General features: G+C 28.8%; 1 protein-coding gene across 4 annotated transcripts in view; it reads right to left on the reverse strand.

Moving 5' to 3' along the window:
- The window catches only part of LOC148237832 (uncharacterized), a 444,404-nt gene that overhangs the window by 367,743 nt on the left and 58,109 nt on the right, over positions 1–18,552 (reverse strand). For 2 of the 4 annotated variants that reach the window (XM_088205821.1, XM_088205819.1), the window contains exon 2: positions 18,257–18,430. The exons of the other annotated variants lie outside the window; for them this stretch is intronic. The gene's annotated coding sequence lies outside the window, so the exon portion shown is untranslated. The remainder of the gene's footprint in view (positions 1–18,256; positions 18,431–18,552) is intronic. 4 annotated transcript variants of the gene reach the window in all.

Below are 18,552 nucleotides of genomic sequence, written 5' to 3' on the forward strand. Positions count from 1 at the left end.
CTTTGTGTTTGCTGACCGTAGAAGTTCAATCTTCACAATCGCGAGATATTTCAGATGAACTTTATCTGTTCGTGTTCTCAAAATTCCATTGCGAGTGTATTTTGCGCTATTCTACGTGTTAAAGTTAGTTCAACTGCAAGTCGGTGGACAAAATTGAAAAATATCGATTCTCATAAAGTATGTGAACTGTTTATAATTCTTGTTTTTCGTATATTTATTTAAGCTTACTTATAATGTATACAACATTGCTTTCAAAATCCATCCCTCAACTATAGAATGAACTTTTTAAATTACTAAATAATTTTATTATTAAGTCGTAAAAAAATCAGTTTAATCAGTTTTCTATATACGCCACAAATCGTCACATGTATTGAAATAGCTTTTACACCATTCAAATATTTTTTCTATTTTACATTGCATGATATTACTGCTTATATTTTATCTTTTTAACATTTTATGCCAAATATTTTTTTTCATAGAAAAAGTAAAATAAATCATATTTTTGGTATTCTCAGAAACGCCTTTGATTACCATGAACTTTTAAATCTTTTTGTCAGAATAATAAATTATTTTAATTACTTTTTTTTACATTAAAATGATTAACATTTCTTAAACTTTTTAATTTTATTATGATTGATTATATATAACATGCTGCGATACAATTTTTTTTTATCGATTCTATGAAGGACAAATAACTGTATTGGCGTTATTCTATCTATTGTTCCTTAGACATACAATTTTATCTACGAGTTTTTTCACAAAATATTATTCTCGATGACAATGAAATTTGGAATTTTTTGATATTAATGATTTATATTTATGTTAAAGATTTAAAAAGTGGTATTATTAATCTATATTTACCAAAAAATAAAGTTTGCACAAATATTTACTTAAGGTTTATATTAAATTATTCTAAAGGTTATTGTTTCACTCTAAATTACAATCATTTTATTTTGAAGTTATCTAACTATTGTAATAATTTTGTTTAATAATTTTAATATTTTTAAACACATCTGTTTTTTACATGTGAAAATATAACTGTATTGATATAATATGATTTTTGGTACTATTATTTAGGTGTTTTATTCGTATATATTTATGTATTTTATTTGTCTTATATTTTATTAGCTAGAGTAAATTTAATTTTTTTTGCGATTAAGTGTGACGCGTAGCTATTTTAATTTACGCATTAGTTTTTAATGTTCTGCCATATAATAACTCAATCTATATATAAAAATCAATACTGGTTTAAAATCTGTTATTACATTTTATCGTAAATGTTTATTTTTGCAAGTTAATGTTAGACTCAAATTTTAATTTACGCTTAAATAAGTGACATACTATAGTTATATTATATTAAAAGACACAATAATTTATAATTATTTATATAGATATCACCGAAACCACGACTGAAAAGTCCAGTGGTTAATACTTATTATTAGTAATGATTATGTGTGACTGACTTACAAAGTTGATATAGATTTACTCCGGTATAACGTATTGGGTTCACGCCTTTCAGATTACAACGTAAAATTAAAAATATATATCATTAGCAGTACTTTTTAATATGGTATTTGTTAATTTAAAGTAAAATAAACTTGTAATTTTAATCTTATCTTTGTGGAAAAAAATGCAAAATTATTTCACGTTTTTATTAATTTACATACTTTTAAATTATGTTAGGCAGAAAATAATATTTTCGTTGAAATACATAGGTAACTAAATTCGTTAAAATGGTGTAAATACAATTAGCTACTACTAAGTAATTATTTTACAACAGACTAAAATTAGTGACATCCATTTTATTACCTAATTATCAACTATTATTACATCTCACAATCAATAGATGTTACTATACACGACTAATTATCACTATGTTTATCCCTAAATAATAAAAATCTAGAAAAACCTAATCTGTAAAGATCGATCGTTATTTTTCTATATTATATTGCTCATTGTGATCTCCCAAATACAATAAAAATAACCTAAAATACTAGGGTACATATGAGATTCGAACCCATGTTTTTCAAGTTTAGTCACTGACTGATACTGCCCATAAATATTTATTTTCCACTAAAAAATTAAACTAATAACATAAACTTAAAGTATATTGAAAATTATATTGGGGCCTTTAAAACACTACGTAAACCTTAAAAATAATAAATCTTTATGTAATACCTATTATTTCTTTTCAAAAATAATTTTTCGAAAATTTCTCAAGAGAACTAAAATTAAGAATTTGTATTTCTAGATAAATTTCATGATTTTTCGAGTATTTTATAGTTGAAAATAAAATTTCTACGAATATTTTTAGATGTTCAACAATCGCTGCGTTTTTTTATACTGCTATATTAAATAGTTTGGTCCAAGCTGTTGCATACTTTCTTGGAAGCTCTTAATAGAATATTTTGAATAGCCAAAAATTGTTTACGTTTTTCTAAACTACTCCAAATAACCATATCTTTACTTTGGTAATCTGAGCACTACGTTGATAATCAAATAAAAAACGCTCCACGTGGAAATTGACAGATTGTAATAATCTATGAAGGCTTCAAAAAGACTTTTCAATCAAAAATTAATAGCTGAAACCATTATGGATGGAATGTAATTTTTGAAAAAATATTTTTAGAATAATGTGTGCTCATTTATTTTAATGATAAACGTGCTACCATTTTTATGATATTTTATATGTTAATTACAATGAATAATATAATAATATTAATTGGCAAAAAATTTTTGCAAAATTAAAAACAGTGAAAAAAAAAATTCAGAAAAATTCTCACATCTCGATAAATTAAAACATCGAGAAACCGGAATGGCTCCTTATAACGTAGCAAGAAAATCATCAGCTATAAATCAATTAAAAACGCACTATAGATAATATTTTTTCCACTAGTATTTTGCTGTAGGAAATCAATAACAGTAATTTTATGTACAAAATTCAATTGATTGAATAATGTAATTACCATTATTAATAATAACCTTTTTCTATACTATTATATATTATGATTTATTACAAATTTAGGATCTCACCTTTTATTCCATATTTAAAATTGGAAACCAATAGCTAAAATATTCAGAAATTATTAAAACTAATAAATAACAAATTCGCAAAATTAAACTTCACAAAATTCGTAACAAATTTTAAAATATAGCCAAAGTTTACAAAGAATTGTTAACCAATAACGATTAGAGGCTATTATTATCGCTGAGTGTAAATGCTCATGGGAAAATATTACATCTTAACCCATCTGCTTTGCACTGAGAGAAAAGAGCCGGATTGATTAGCAAAATAAAGTAATTTGTTTTAAACGAGCGGAGGACGCCTTTGAAAAGTAACTTTTTTCGTTAATTGTCATGAAAGGAATTATTTCTAACGAAGAAAACAAAGGGAGCATCGCGCCGGAAGAATCGCCCGGGAAAATTGCTAACAAAAACGTACTCTTAGTAAATAGTAACTTCATGAAAGTGGCGTGGAAAACCATAATTTATTACGCGCATAAATCTGCGTTAATTTCAATTTTAATTGTCAGCTCTAAAAGACTACTATTTAAGAGAAAGGAGAACGTTTTTATATCTTATTTCACATAGAATATAAACTACACATTCTTTTGTTCCACGTCGTTTTTATAATTATTAGAATTGTGACACAATCAAGGTGTCTGGATTGATAAATAGTTATTCTTTATCTTTCTTAATATTCTGTTAGTAATTAAATTATAGCTTTTAATTAATTTGATTCGTCCATTTTAGAGCTGTTGTTTTTATTCCCTCTAGTTTCTATAATTCTTTCTATACTATACGAATATCTGATAATCATTATAATTGTGCTTATCATCGAAAGCTGCTCTGGTATTTCTGTATTTTACATAATAGCGGTTAGTTATTTTTTTATCAACCAAACCACATTTTAGATGCATAGAAATGGAAGAAAATTAAAATCATATATTTCCCATTCACGAAATTTGATAATACCAAGCACTAAAAATAGCTTAATAAATATTCTCTCCCTTCCATTAAGTCCATTACGAACTGTTGACATGTCGCTGTCGAGAGGGTTCTCAGAATATACAATTTAACCACTAGTTTCAAAAGACTATATTATTAATTTACTCCGTGAATTTGCCCTACAAATAAAAGCAATAACAACAATATAATATAATATGATCCATCAAGTATTATTTTAAAAATATAAAATTAGAAAAACACAAAATTGTAACAACAATTAGCGTCTAAATTTAGCTGTTTTCATTTGCTTCATAGATTTAAAAATATCATTCGATCGCATTAAACACGATCATCTTATAAAAGGTCTAAGTTCTATAGGTCTAGATCGGTCGAGATGTATTAAAAAAAGTAGTGAAAATTATTGTAGAGATTAATTATTAAGAAATATTTGTAAAAACTTTTTTTTATGTAAATTTAGAGCTTTTTCTGTAATCTTACAAAAGTTAAGACTTGTCATCATTATTAAAGAAAAAATCTTTGTATCTCATATATATTAAAGTTTCTATATAAAATAATTTAATCACCAATTAAATAAATATATCAGGGAGTCTTCAATATATGATAGATCAATTATTCAAACAGACGTCTCTTTAACACGTTCAACATGTTTAATCTCTTGCATTTGAGTTCACATTGAGATTTTGTGGCAATAAACTTGGCTATTATTCAAAGTTAGACAATCAAGTAAATCGAACGGTATGAGCTTCAGTCTCGGATTGAAGTTTAACTTTGTTCGAAATCGCCCGACATATTGATTACAAATTTCTCTTGCAGTTATTCCAAATGCTTTCAATTTAATATAAAGATCTAATAACGCAAGAAACTTAATATCAAACATTTATTCATTGATAAACCTGTTAATGAATTTGACTACAATTTAATTTAAATATATAATAACAAAGGTCAAAAATTTAACACCTACGTGCTTTTAAAATCGCCTTTAAATTTGTACATTAAAGAGAAAATATCGGCCAAAATGTAATCGAAAAAGTTTATTTTCAGGAAAACACACGACACTTTTCAACGTTGATTTATTTCTCGTTTTCATATTTGGAACTTTGACTTTTTCATTTTGTTTATATTTGAAATTTATGATGTAACTTAAGTGACTGTAGAGAAAGAAAAAAAAAACGATAAAACGTCATAGGATTAATACACTGAACAACCAAAACGTAATAATGATACTGATATATTGCAAGATTTATGGTACCAATGGTGAGCATTAAAATGATTCATTATTTTAATAATATTTAAGAGATTAATTACTGTAATAACGTTAAAGTGAATATTAAAATAATAAACTAACTATGTATATATGTATATTTATCTATAATATAATAATTATTTTAGCACCTAAAAATAAATTATTTAAATTTTAATTATATAAAATAATAAAAAAATTAAGCAAATTGGGAAGCATTGAAATGGATGAAAACTGATAAAATAGAATACTTAAAGTATATTAATATAAAGATATTTTTATAACCTATTTTTACATATATTTAGATATACATATGTAATATTTTTGTGACATACATACAGACAAATACAAATCATCGTAAAAAACTATTGAAACATGTTTAGTACATGACATTTGACAAGTTTTCAGCGAAATTGCGTTTTTGAAAAATCAAATATCACTCGATACTATAAATGTGTTTCGAAATTTAATAAATAATAAAGATCCTTTACTGTAAGTAGGTATATATATAAATAAAATAAAACAAGACGGTCTTTATCAAAATTCACTCTGTAACAATTCACCTACATATATCAATCGATCTTTAAAATTATTCACATTTTAAGTACATACATAAAGTTATCTCACTATTTTAGAGAATGTTGTTTTTAATCTATGTTTTACGTGGTATGCACTTATAAATATAAAATATATTGTTATTTGAACCTTGAATATACCACAAAATTCGTTTGGGAAGAAAACCAGATAGCAAAGGTTTTCTTAACAAATTTATGAAAAGATGTTTTCCTTCGAAGCAGTAAACTTTTGTATCTACTTCCATAAATTTGAGAATGTGCTTTTACAATATATTGCAGTTTATGTTATTTCTAGTGAAATATTTTATTTACAAATGTATATATGTAGTAAATATTAATAAAAAAATTGGTATCAAATCTATTGTAAAATACTAAAATTAATAAATATACTTATATCTGATATTATGTATATAAATATATAAAAATTATAACATTAGTACACCAACTAATACTAAACGTTTATTTTTTAGTATAAATCTAACAGTCTTGACTTATCAGGTTCGTCCAAACGTCACGATGGACATACAAACAATAATAAATACTCAAGAAAAACAATTATTGTGCACATTTAAATTTGTCCAGCTCTTCGTAGCTAATGCCAAAAACATCCTTGTGTTTAGCAAGCTCGTTGAGAGACTAAATGGCTCGTGCAAGAGAAGCGTTCTCAGGCGCTGAGGTCCCGGTCGCAACAGGTAAGAATAAAGAACGCGATCGCGGCTCTCTAGGGCATTTTAAAACTCACCAAGCATTGGCGGACTCTTTTTCTCAACAACTTTAAAGTGTGCTTAATTGAGTAAACGCTATGCAAATCTCTTAGCAAAAAGTCACTAAGGTAAAATATGGATACGACCCGTTCTCCCTTTTTTATAGATATCTCAGAAATTTTCTTTGAGTACTTCACTTCACTCGGATTCAAAAAAAGTGCCATATTCGAGGGCGCTACGAACTAGCGTATCGTACAAAACGCAAATCAGCAATAAACTATTAAAGTGACACGCTCCGCATAACGAAGCCAAGCATCTTTGACGCCTTATCACAAATTGGTATAGAAAATCTCTGTCTCTGCTCGAACGTCACTTCTATAAGCGTCAAGTCATCGAAGAAAGTATTTCTGGTTAAAACATCTACAACTAGTGTAAGAGAATTCCACCGGCCTAAGAGGTCTTAAAAATGTGAAAACGTGACACTTGCGAAGGTGAAAGGTAGTCGATTGTCGATCGACTCATTTTTTTCTGTAAAAAGAGTGAATCCGAATTTGTGCAAATTCTCTAAAACACTTTTAGAACATCAGCATATAAAAAATATTTCAAGTTATTGTTTGCCACCTTTACTAAACAATTGTTTAGCTCAGCTGAAAGTCGTTTAAATATAAAAAAACGTATACCTTGTGTTGTGTGGGTCAATGTAGTTGGCTAAGATGGATATCAATAACTGTGTCAATTATTTCCAACTAGTCATCACACAGTAACAAAGTGCTTAATTTTAAGTAATGAGTTAACATTAATTTTGAATTAAAGAGCTACTATGTAAAGGGTATTATATTTATACGCGGTTTGCTTGTTTCTATGGTTATATAAATATATAAGCTTTATTTTGTATATATTTTAACGTTATTAATAAAAGTTAAAAAAAAAAACAATATTCAGGTCGGTTTCTGTTTTAGGTGAAAATGGAAATTAAAAAGCCAAATTTAATCGGTGTTGAAAAGGTTGTAACCATACTATTTAATTAAGTTAATTATGAAAGTGTATACTAAAGCGTTGCGCCACCAGATTATCGAAGCATTAACTTGTATGTATATCATTGCTATGGAAAATTGTTGAGATTTAAATATTAAGGATTTTTATTAAAACAGTCTGTTTACAGTTTCCAGTGGTTTGCTGTAAATTGCTTAAAACTTGTATTTCGCCACATAATTGTTATAATCTCAGTTATTTTTTCACGCTTGATAGTTTATGGTTTAAAATAAATATCGGATTAAGTGCTTTCGCAGACAGCTTAATGTCGGAACTTGTACAAGTATGGGCTGGTGAATCCAATTTTATTGTTGGCATGGCTTTCCTCCCAGCAAACTGCTAATGCACCGCCACCGAGTTTTAATAACTCTCGAACAATTTGTTATAGCGCTTGTTTCAAAAGCAAACTGCTGAACATTTATCACAGTACACTCTACCACACTGGGAAACCTGAACGCCCTAAACTCTCTGACGAACAAGGCAGAGTCACCTACCGTAGACTAGGGCGTGATAATTTAAATTTTAAACGCGATAAAAGTTGAATAAGCAAACGCCCTCTTGTACGGTCAAACGTTCGAGATCCAAGGGCGTAACTTAATCTCGTTTCGCATTAAAAGTTCTAGATGAAGATATTAAAGAAATACTACATTCGTCGGCTCCTTTCTGGCATCGCCGCTCGTGCCTCGGCCCGTAATCGACTTCCTTTCGACGAGCGCGTTAAAATCTCGTTAACTGGTAAATGCGCGAAAATAAACATTGCTTATTATACATGTTTTTATTTTTTTTAAACTGTACGTTTACCCAACCTGTATATTTTAGCTTATGGTAGTGGCAAAAGGATAAATAAATATATATATCGTGCAGACTGATAGTCGGACACGTCTGAATTCTTAAGATACAGACAAGCCTTCGTACTTATAGTAAATACACAAATTATTGTTGCACAATAATAATAATTAGCACTTCAATAAAAATAAAGTGTTGACATCTAGGTCAGAGCATAACTTTAAATGGCTTTGTACGCCATACATTAAATCTTTAAATTGCTTTTATTTCTTACCATCCTGTAGATGTTATAAATATATATCCATGATTTAAGGTTTATAGTGTTCCGTCACCTTTCATAAAGTGATAAGCGACTTGCCTGATGTCGAAAGTCTACAAGAGAATAGATTACAGCGTAATAGTTTCCCTTTTGCCTTTACATGGGCTATAAGGAAAAAATGGATTTAGATAAAATTTAAGATAGTATTTTTTATCGGATCATGGATTATTGGGTATGACATCTTGCGGCGATAAAACATGAATATTGCTTTACACACCCTCGTATAAACTTTATGGGGAAAAGTAATAACTTTAATGGTTATATCAATATAGCTAAGCACGTTTTCGAACAAGGCCAAACTTGCTTCGTTCATTCTCTCGCAACGTCAAAATGTTCACGCACGGTTAGACATGCCTGCTCATCGCGTGTAATTGAGAAACATTGCTAAAAATTTAAGAAACTTTTTTTCATTTCGCGTCCTGGCATAAAATGGAACAATCGACTCGTTTTCGTTGAAATTTTCGCGCAAGAGATATCAAAAGCATAAGAAGAGAATATACATGTGTACATGTGTATGTATAATAAATATGTGAAAAAATAAATATGGAAAGCTAATGAATGGGTTATTGAGTAAATTTAAAACAAATATATTATAAATTTAATTACTCTTAACAAATATCTAATTAAATTTAAAATGAATTAGAATCGAAGTGTTTCTGTAAGGGTACATTTATTTTCATGTAAATGATATTGTTTTGATTAACTTTTAAATTGTATATATAACAGTGGCGTACGGTGGGTGTTAATATTGGGTGTGCTATAAAAAATAAAAAAAAGTACATTTTTTAATTTTTATTAGCCGAGGTTTTGACATGCCTAAACTGCCTTACAGCTTTTTCCCATATATAAATAAATAAATAAACATCAAACCTAATCTAAAATATTATTATATAAAAATATCAAATTTCCAATAAACATAAACTTATAATTATTTATATATAAAATCTAATCTTCTTTCTTTAATCATAAATTTTTCTATCACGCTGTCATAAAAAGTGCTCTTCTTTTTAATATCCATAAGGATCCCTTTTTCTATTGAAATCAAGCTAAGGCCACATAGCCTTTCTTGGCCTTGGGTACTTCGATAACAATTATTAATTCGTTTCAGAGCAGAAAATGAACGTTCTGCTGAAGCAGTACTGCTTGGAAGAGTTAATGTTAGTTTGCCTAATTTATCTATTTCCTGAAAACCTGACTCAAGATTATTTGTGTTCATAAATTGTACAAGCTCATGAACAGATTTCTCTGCAAATTTAGGTAAACGATATAGAACAGCAAGCTTATTTTTTAAACTTATATAATCAAATAATGCTCCATAGAATTGTTGCAGTTTGGTAAGTAATTCATTTGGAAATTTTTCTTTATATTGCTCATATTTTTCTTTCTCCAGAAGGTGAAAATATTCCAATTTGGACATTGAAGAAAAACGGGTTTCAATTTGCTTACATATATTATCAACTATTGTATTAAATAGTTGGCTAAACGCGTGCTTTTCTTCAACAAGCAAATCATTACTCAGTCTTGGATAATTTTCTTCCGTTACATAAGAATCCCATAATGTTTCATAATTATTTTCCTGTTCATGTCTGAGTTGTTGCAAAATTTCGGTAACTTTCTTACAGCAATATAATATGTCAAAAGATTTGGATTGTAAAATGTTGTATAACACATCAGTTTTTCCAAAAAGGTTTGAAAATATGTGGAGAAGTTTTCTTGTTTCAAAATCTTCCAAAAAGCTAAGAAAACCTCGTGCTTTTATTACAGTGTCGGGGTCCCATAGTTCACAATTTTTCACGACGTCTCGAAAAAAGTACGTAAATTCATTTCTGTATTTTTGCAATGTGTTACTTAACCGTGATGTATAATTCCATCTTGTAGGTGTAACAGAAGGAAGTCTTCTAGCTACAAGCTCTTGTAAAGCATTTATTCGTTTGGAAGATTTCGAAAAGAATGCAGACAATCCATTTAAAGTTTGAAAGAATGATTTGCACACTTTTATATTGGAAAGACCTTGTTGTAATGTTAAATTCAACATATGAGCATAGCAGTGTGTAAAAATGGCCAGTGGATAAACTTCGAGTACTTTGGCTTGCAAACCATTAATATGCCCACTCATTACACTCGCCCCATCATAAGTCTGTCCAACTAATTTTTCTTGAATTTGAAATTCTTCAAATATATTTACAACGTGGCAAAATAAGCCATTGGCTGTTTTATCAGAGCTAACGTCTGTAAAGCCAATAAACCGCTCGTAAACTTTACCTTCATAAACAAAACGCAAAACTGTTGAGAGCTGTGAGTTCGTCATTATATCTGAAGTTTCGTCAAGAATAATAGCGACAAAATTTGCTGAATTTACTTCTTCCTTAATATTATCTTCAATTTAATTTCATAACTTCTTTTTGAAAATGGATTATTCAGAATATCTTCAACAGTATTCTTCATCATTATTGGGGTAAATAAAGAAATATAATCTAGAATAGAAAATTAAATATTGATCATATGTAAATAAGATAATAAACTATTTTACGCCAAAATATAAAAAATGAGTGACCTGTTGTTGTGATATAATGTAATAAAAAAGCAGCGACGGACGTAAGAGTTTTTGAAGTACGCGCACCAAATTCGAGACCAATTTTACTACTGAGCGCTGCCAGCCGACAGATCGACTTCAGCCGTTAAATCTCGGAACAATTTACTTTAGTCGGCGGCCGCGCGCAAGGTCGGCGCGTTATATGTGTTGCTCCAAAACGATCGCTCGCGCGAAAACGTTCAGAGCGAATGACAAATACCAATGCATACTATACACTGCATATTAAATTTTTTTAATTTTGCATACTACTGTATGCAAAATGATGTCGCTTTACGCCCTAAATTTTCTAAATTTATATTTTAGATGGTTTTGCGGGTGTGCGCCGCACACCTAGCACACCCTGAATATACGCCCCTGATATATAATTATAAAAGAATGACTTTATAAAACATTAAAGTCATACATAAGTATGTGTTTATATATTACCACTATTTCAAATTATGTAACTACATAACACACATATAAATCTAAATATAGTTTTAATAGTTTTTAAAGTTTTCACACGAGACAGTAAAATTATAAGATATGATACTCACCACACAAGTTGAAATTGCGAAAGTTTTAGATTTACATTTTATATAATATAAAATATTTTTATTTTTTAAATTTAAATATTAAAATTAGATCATATATTTGTAAAATTAAAAGTTTTGTATAAAATATTTTTTTAATACTTATTATTTCTGTTACGTTAAACACTTTTGAAGATACACATTCTTCATAATATTCAAGATCTCGTTGGTAGTAAAATAAATTATTTAATTACTAGACCTCGTTAAGGGCTAACGCCTTTGGATTATTTCTTCGAAACTTTGTAATTGTCGCGTTTTATATCAGCTAATTGCCACCATTTAAACTGATGGCACAACGTATTGTTAGTTAATTCTACCAAGTCGTTTATTTCAATTACGACACAAAATTTTAGAGCGTAGGTTCCGAGAAGAAGCGCTCGAGATTTAGGCGTTTTGATTATTTTTAACTTGACCGGAATGAGTTAATAGGAAGTCTACTACATTGTTGAATGAGCAACGTGGGTCGCATAAGAGATAAAAATAAACCCAGTTGAATATATTATATTCCAAAACACATATGAGTTACATTTAGTATACTTCTATATATAAAATTATTCAACATTAAACTTTAATTTACTTGTTAAAAATAATATTTTTATTTATTAAAATGACACATTATTAAAAATTGACATATTTATATTTATAAACCGCAAAAACCGCTAAAAAATTAACGCAAATTTTGAGACAAAGACCCTTACAAACATGGTCATCTGTGTGTTGTCGCCACATTTGTATAATTAAATATAACTAATAAAACTGTATTTTTATTGTGGGGACCACACATTTAGGCACATTTAGAAGGGCGATTGTCTCATTGTTAATGACCGTGACCAAAAACGTTTATTCATTAACAATGAGACAAACATCATGGCACAAGAAGGATTTCTTTGGACCACACAACACGGGTTGTTAAGAGAATCCCTTTTGTGACAAAACAGTACGGACGCAATCAATCACCACAATGCAAACCCTTTCCTTCGAATTCGAAAGTCTGGAACCAAGCAAAAAAACTGGCTTTCGAAATACACATCTGATTTTTCGAATTCTAAGAAGCCACTGCAGCGATTGGTTAGGAGATCAATGCACAGTCGTGATTGGCCAGCTAGCGTGCATCTCCCTAAAAGATATAAGCCCGGACTCCGACGAGGAGAGGGTAGACGGCCTAAGGCAGACGGTCCGAGATACGAGACGGCTGAGGCACGAGACAAGAGACGTCACCAGCAGAGCCAGCGACGCAGACGACCAGAGAGCTATGATCTACCAGCAGCCATCTGGAGGAACCAGCCACGCGCCCTCACCGACAGACCTGAAGATCACACCTGACATCGCCGCACGCAGCCACAGAGCCTTGAGACATCATCACCTGCACACCTTCATTGCGAGAAACGTCACGTCGTAATCGTCCATAGTCAAAATTGTAATTATAACTTAATAAACAATCTAATAAGATTCACCGAAGAGAATCTTATTAGATTGTTTATTAAGTTATACATGAATTAAGACCAGTACGGTGAAAGAGAGATCTTGTGACTATACAATTGCGTTAATTATTGGAAATATTGACAGACCACTTATTAGCACATTACTCCAAATTACTACTCTTTCTTTTAAATGGATGTTAGCTTATTCTTTGGTTATTATACTAGTTAGACTCTACCCTGCGCACAATTATATTATAATTCTATCCTTTTTGGTTAACATTAATCAGAGTGACATTCGGACCGTTTTTATTTAAGACGTAAACACATTTCATGGGTGTGTGCAAGAAACGATGCAATTAGCCCTCAAAAAATTCCCATTTGAAATTTGTCAGAGCTGTCTCAAACCATTATTATAAAATATATGACACTTGATCACAAACAAGGAAGATGCGGAGACGCGGTGAGAAATTCAACTTCAGCAAATCATCCAGCATAATTACAGGAGCACAATAAATCAATTCGAAACTCCAGCGAAGACTATCCGATTTCCAAGACCTGCTATTTTAACTTAACCGCCTGAAAGAGGCATCTACATTTCTCTATATATGTTATTATTTATATTAGTTCATAAGATAAACTGATACACACAGTTTTTCCAGCGTATATTTGGCTGCAAAGTCACCCCTACGGTTTTGAAACCCAAAATTCCTATTTTAATAAGTAAACGCAATACTCGACCAATCGACGAGTGTTTAATTTTTCTGTCAACCGACTAATTGAATCAGTTGACATTCGCACTTACTGTCTTCAGAGTAAGACTTTTGAGTTGAAGAGTTAATACGTCCAAGTCAATGGACGATTCATGCTTTGGAGTCGACGCTACTTCTAATCTTTCTAACTAATAACACTATCTCTCTGATTTCAAACATCGAACTACCTACACAACTCCTTGAATTTGTCTTTAACTTTAACCTCCACCCGAACGAACCCATTGCAAAAAGGAAGCTACTGCCGATTCTGCGATTGGCCATTAATTTGTTCGTTGGTATACTAATAAATAATACAGGAATAAATATATATACAATCTGTGTTCACCACCTCAGTTATTAACTTTATAATTCGTACAAAATATTTATTAAAAAACACTGTTTATGGTAAAGTCTTAGATGGTTCAAAATAACTGCTAACGTAAACGCGAGAGAAGTCAGAACGCACGAAAGCTAATTTTTTTTAATATGATTATTATAGTTGCATTATTACGAGCGAATAAGATAAAATATAACGACGAATAAGCATATATTTTGACATTTTTTTGTTATTAAATGATGACTTTAAACAACATAATAATAAACATTTTGCTAAATTATATTATATTATTCAATATTCGATGTGTCTAATAAGACCTGCTTGTGTTTGTGATGTAAAATGCGAATTACATTAACACTTCAAATTTAATAAGACACATGCTCAGCATATTAAATCAAATATTTCATACTATCAAAATGGTTTCAAAGAATATTTCTCAGATATTCATACCTAAAGACAGCAGGATATTTTTTTCTTAAATATGTAAATACATATGTATATGTTGCACAAGTTTTTAATCGAATGCTGATTTAAAATTTGTTGTTTAATTTTATTATTAAAATATTGTTTTATTATACCTTTATTTATTGATAGTGTTTGAATGTATCATTAATATTTATAAGTGCATGGGCAAATTGAAATTATTTCGTGGAAATGCCATTTCATTAATTTGTGATTAAAATATATTTTCCAGTATTTAATCATTGCTGGACAATAAATGAAATATTTTAACTGTACATCAAACACAATAACCACATATGCATTTTACGTATTGGTAAACAGTCAAACATTGTCACATGCATGATACTCGACGAGATTTACCGAATTGCATAATGCAATTAAACCGTGTTGCACCCTGTAACAAATCGCAAATTTTACACTTGTACCGCAACAAAATGTGTACATTCGTATCCGCGTATATTTATAGAGAACACAACATAAAACACACATTTAGATAAATAACGTAACTAACTGTAAAATGCGTAACATATACTTTTTTAGCAGATATTCAAGGTTGCTTATATACACAAGTTACCGAAATAATCATGATCATTTACCACAAATAGAAAATATAGTGAGAAGAAGAGATGTATAAAGACTTTATTATTTACCAATATCAGCAGTCCTAGCCAATCAACGAAGTAAAATGGCACAAAGTATTAAAAATTATTTATTAAATGAATTACATATTATTCTATATTGAAATAGCCAGATAACATAGTATCTTATTAATAGTGTAAGGTTTGTTTATAAATGTAAATATATTAGGTGATTCGGAAATAAATGTAGTTTTAACAGTCAGTTTTACCTTGCCCCTTTATATTACTTTATATGTAGTGCAATCCGGACTTCAGATTTTATTATTTAAAAAGAAAATTGGGCAACAAAATTTACGATGACAAAAATTTTACAAAGTGAACAACTAATACAAAAGCATATTTTATACAAATTTATTTAATAAAAATTAGCAACTACGGAAAATAAAAACATTATTGTAGCTATAAGGGATTCACTATATATCCATAAATATAAAGAAAGGTTAATAAAAATTTGAACGGAAAATTAATATATCGGGAATAGTCCTGGACGTGGAAGATCAAAAACAATAAACGATGATGTCCTGGCTGCAGAAATAGAAGCAAATCCTTCTCAAACTATGCACCAGCTGGCCTATAAGCTAAACCTATTTGATTTAACGGTCTATAGATACATAAAGAAGATTACGAATGCTTGGAGACATTGTTTATCGGTTCCAAACGAACAAATCAAAGAAAACAATTCGGCGCTACTTAATATCATCAGAGCTTTTCTCGATCATTTTCTAACCGGAGATGAAAAATGAGTGTTGTACATAGAAGAATGTACTCGTCATAGAAGACAGTGGTTATTCAAAAGTCAAAGAGGAAAATCAACCTCATAGACCCGAGCTCACTGTAAAAAATATTTATTTTTTTGTATGGTAGAATTGTGATTGTCCAAACCTTGCTCCTTCCCGGTATCATTTATTTTGATCGATGCGACACTTCTTAGATGAAAAAAATCTAAGCGCAGACGATGTGAAAAAGAGCTTTCAACAATTAATAAACTTAAAGAATATACCCTATGATGGAAAAAGGTCATATTTATAAAATAAAGTAGTCTTTTTAATTATTAAAATAAAAATAAGCATTCAAAAGTGATATTTTTGCTTTATCAAAAAAAACGATATTTATTTCAGGATAACCTAATATTATATTCAATCAAATATAAGACGAATTATTTTATATTCATATTTTCAACATAAAGTAAATAACTATTAGTAATCATTCAAAATATTATATTTTTACAATATTATATATATAACCCATGAGTGGTCCCGTGGACAGATATTAAATATAAAATACAGTCATAGACTGTAAGTTAAAGACTATTCCAAGGCCAGGCTAAGATTTTTCTCACCGTTTTTCTTTATATTTTTATAAAATAATAAAAAAAAATTAAATTTTTACATTGATCAAATTTCTCAAAAAATTAAGCTTTAACTTTAAATTATATTTAGGCACCTATTTATTAAATTTGTTTGAAATATACTATTTTATTTATTATACATATATTTTTATGTGAATCCTATTTTATTGTAATGTAATTATAAAAAATAAATAGCGTCCATTACAAAGTGAAATTTGCTCACATAGAAAAACATTAAAAATATTTCCAATTGAAATATCACAATGGTCACTAATTAAAAACTAATTACGACAATAAACCAATAAATAATAGGGTTATAACGCGTTTTTATTTATTTTATCAATTTACATAATTATGACATATGTATGCGGTTGAGTTAAAGTTAGAAATGTTAAATTATAATTATTAATAAGATTGAAACAGCAAAAATACTAGTAAAAACATAAGTAACAATTATTAGAATAGCAAAATATAAAATAAAAATAAATATTACGTAGAAGTTACATATAAATATGAAGTAAAAAGCAACGGGAAACAACTGCAAATTTTATAATTTTTCTCGTATTTCTTACAAAATTAATCTTGTGCATAATATACGAATTTCTGAAGTAGCAGTGATGGCTAAAAATAAGTTATTGATCATTTTTATCAGAATTGATTGTTCAATGAACTTTTTTATTATTCATTATTTGTTTTATGTGCAAAGCACATTGATGGAATAAGGCATTACACATTTATTTACAAATTTATAAAGGAAACATTAAAATCAGTACATGACGCCTCAAGTTAGAACAGTAGCTAGTAAAATGAAACACTTTCTACTTATTTTTTGTTGTTTGAATATGTAAAAATTATAAATAAGATCAATATAAAATTTATTTATTTTATTTTATAAAATACAACAATATTGTATTTCTGCGTTTAAGGTAATATTTTTTTATAAATTAGTTAAAATTTAAATTAATATTCAAGAAAAGATATTTTTTTAAGTTTAAAAGGTATTTTAAAAATAAGTCATATTTTTTTAGGGTATATAATTTAATATAAAAAACCTTGGGTTGATTAATATTGCTTTTATGATCTTCTTGATGATTTTTCAACGGATGCAATATCATAAATAAATTCATAACTAAGATAATATGGTAAAATACGAGTAATCGAAATATATCACACAAATATTTTCGTTGAAATTTACGAAATGTATGTCGAATTCCATTTAAATTTATAAATAAATAATCAGAATCATGTAATCCAATTCAAGAGTAGAATTCATGCAAAATAACATCTGAGAAAATATTTTTCTCAACAAGATTACGTAAATAATTTGATGATTAAAAAAATAAATTGATTAAACATATACATATATTGACTTGATAAATTATACCTTAATTCAAATATTAATTTAAATTATCACAGTTTTCATCAAGCACATTAATTTGCCCTCAACGTTTGCCAAAGTAAATCGATATAGCACATACAATACATAAATTTTATAATAAAGTTGTACTCACAGCAAAAAGTCCTAAAACTCCTCACCTTCCGGGCGTTTAGTTCATCTTATCACTATAAATAAACTTGCACACCCGTTCGTTCAACACTAGTACTGCTCGCGACAACACATTGTGTCGGCGGTTATTGTTAATAACTTCTCGTTTATGTATCACAACAATATTTAATAACACCTTCTGTAATAACAACACGAGTATGGGCGGTCAAATACGTATTTACTATCCAAAAGAAAAAAATTCAAAGAAAGTAGTATAGGATATAAGAAGCACAGTGGAGCTAAATATATCGGTACGAGGCG

The sequence above is a fragment of the Plectrocnemia conspersa genome, unplaced genomic scaffold (genome assembly GCF_051122295.1).
Source record: "Plectrocnemia conspersa isolate PC_06_02 unplaced genomic scaffold, ASM5112229v1 ptg000002l, whole genome shotgun sequence".
Classification (NCBI taxonomy): domain Eukaryota; kingdom Metazoa; phylum Arthropoda; class Insecta; order Trichoptera; family Polycentropodidae; genus Plectrocnemia; species Plectrocnemia conspersa.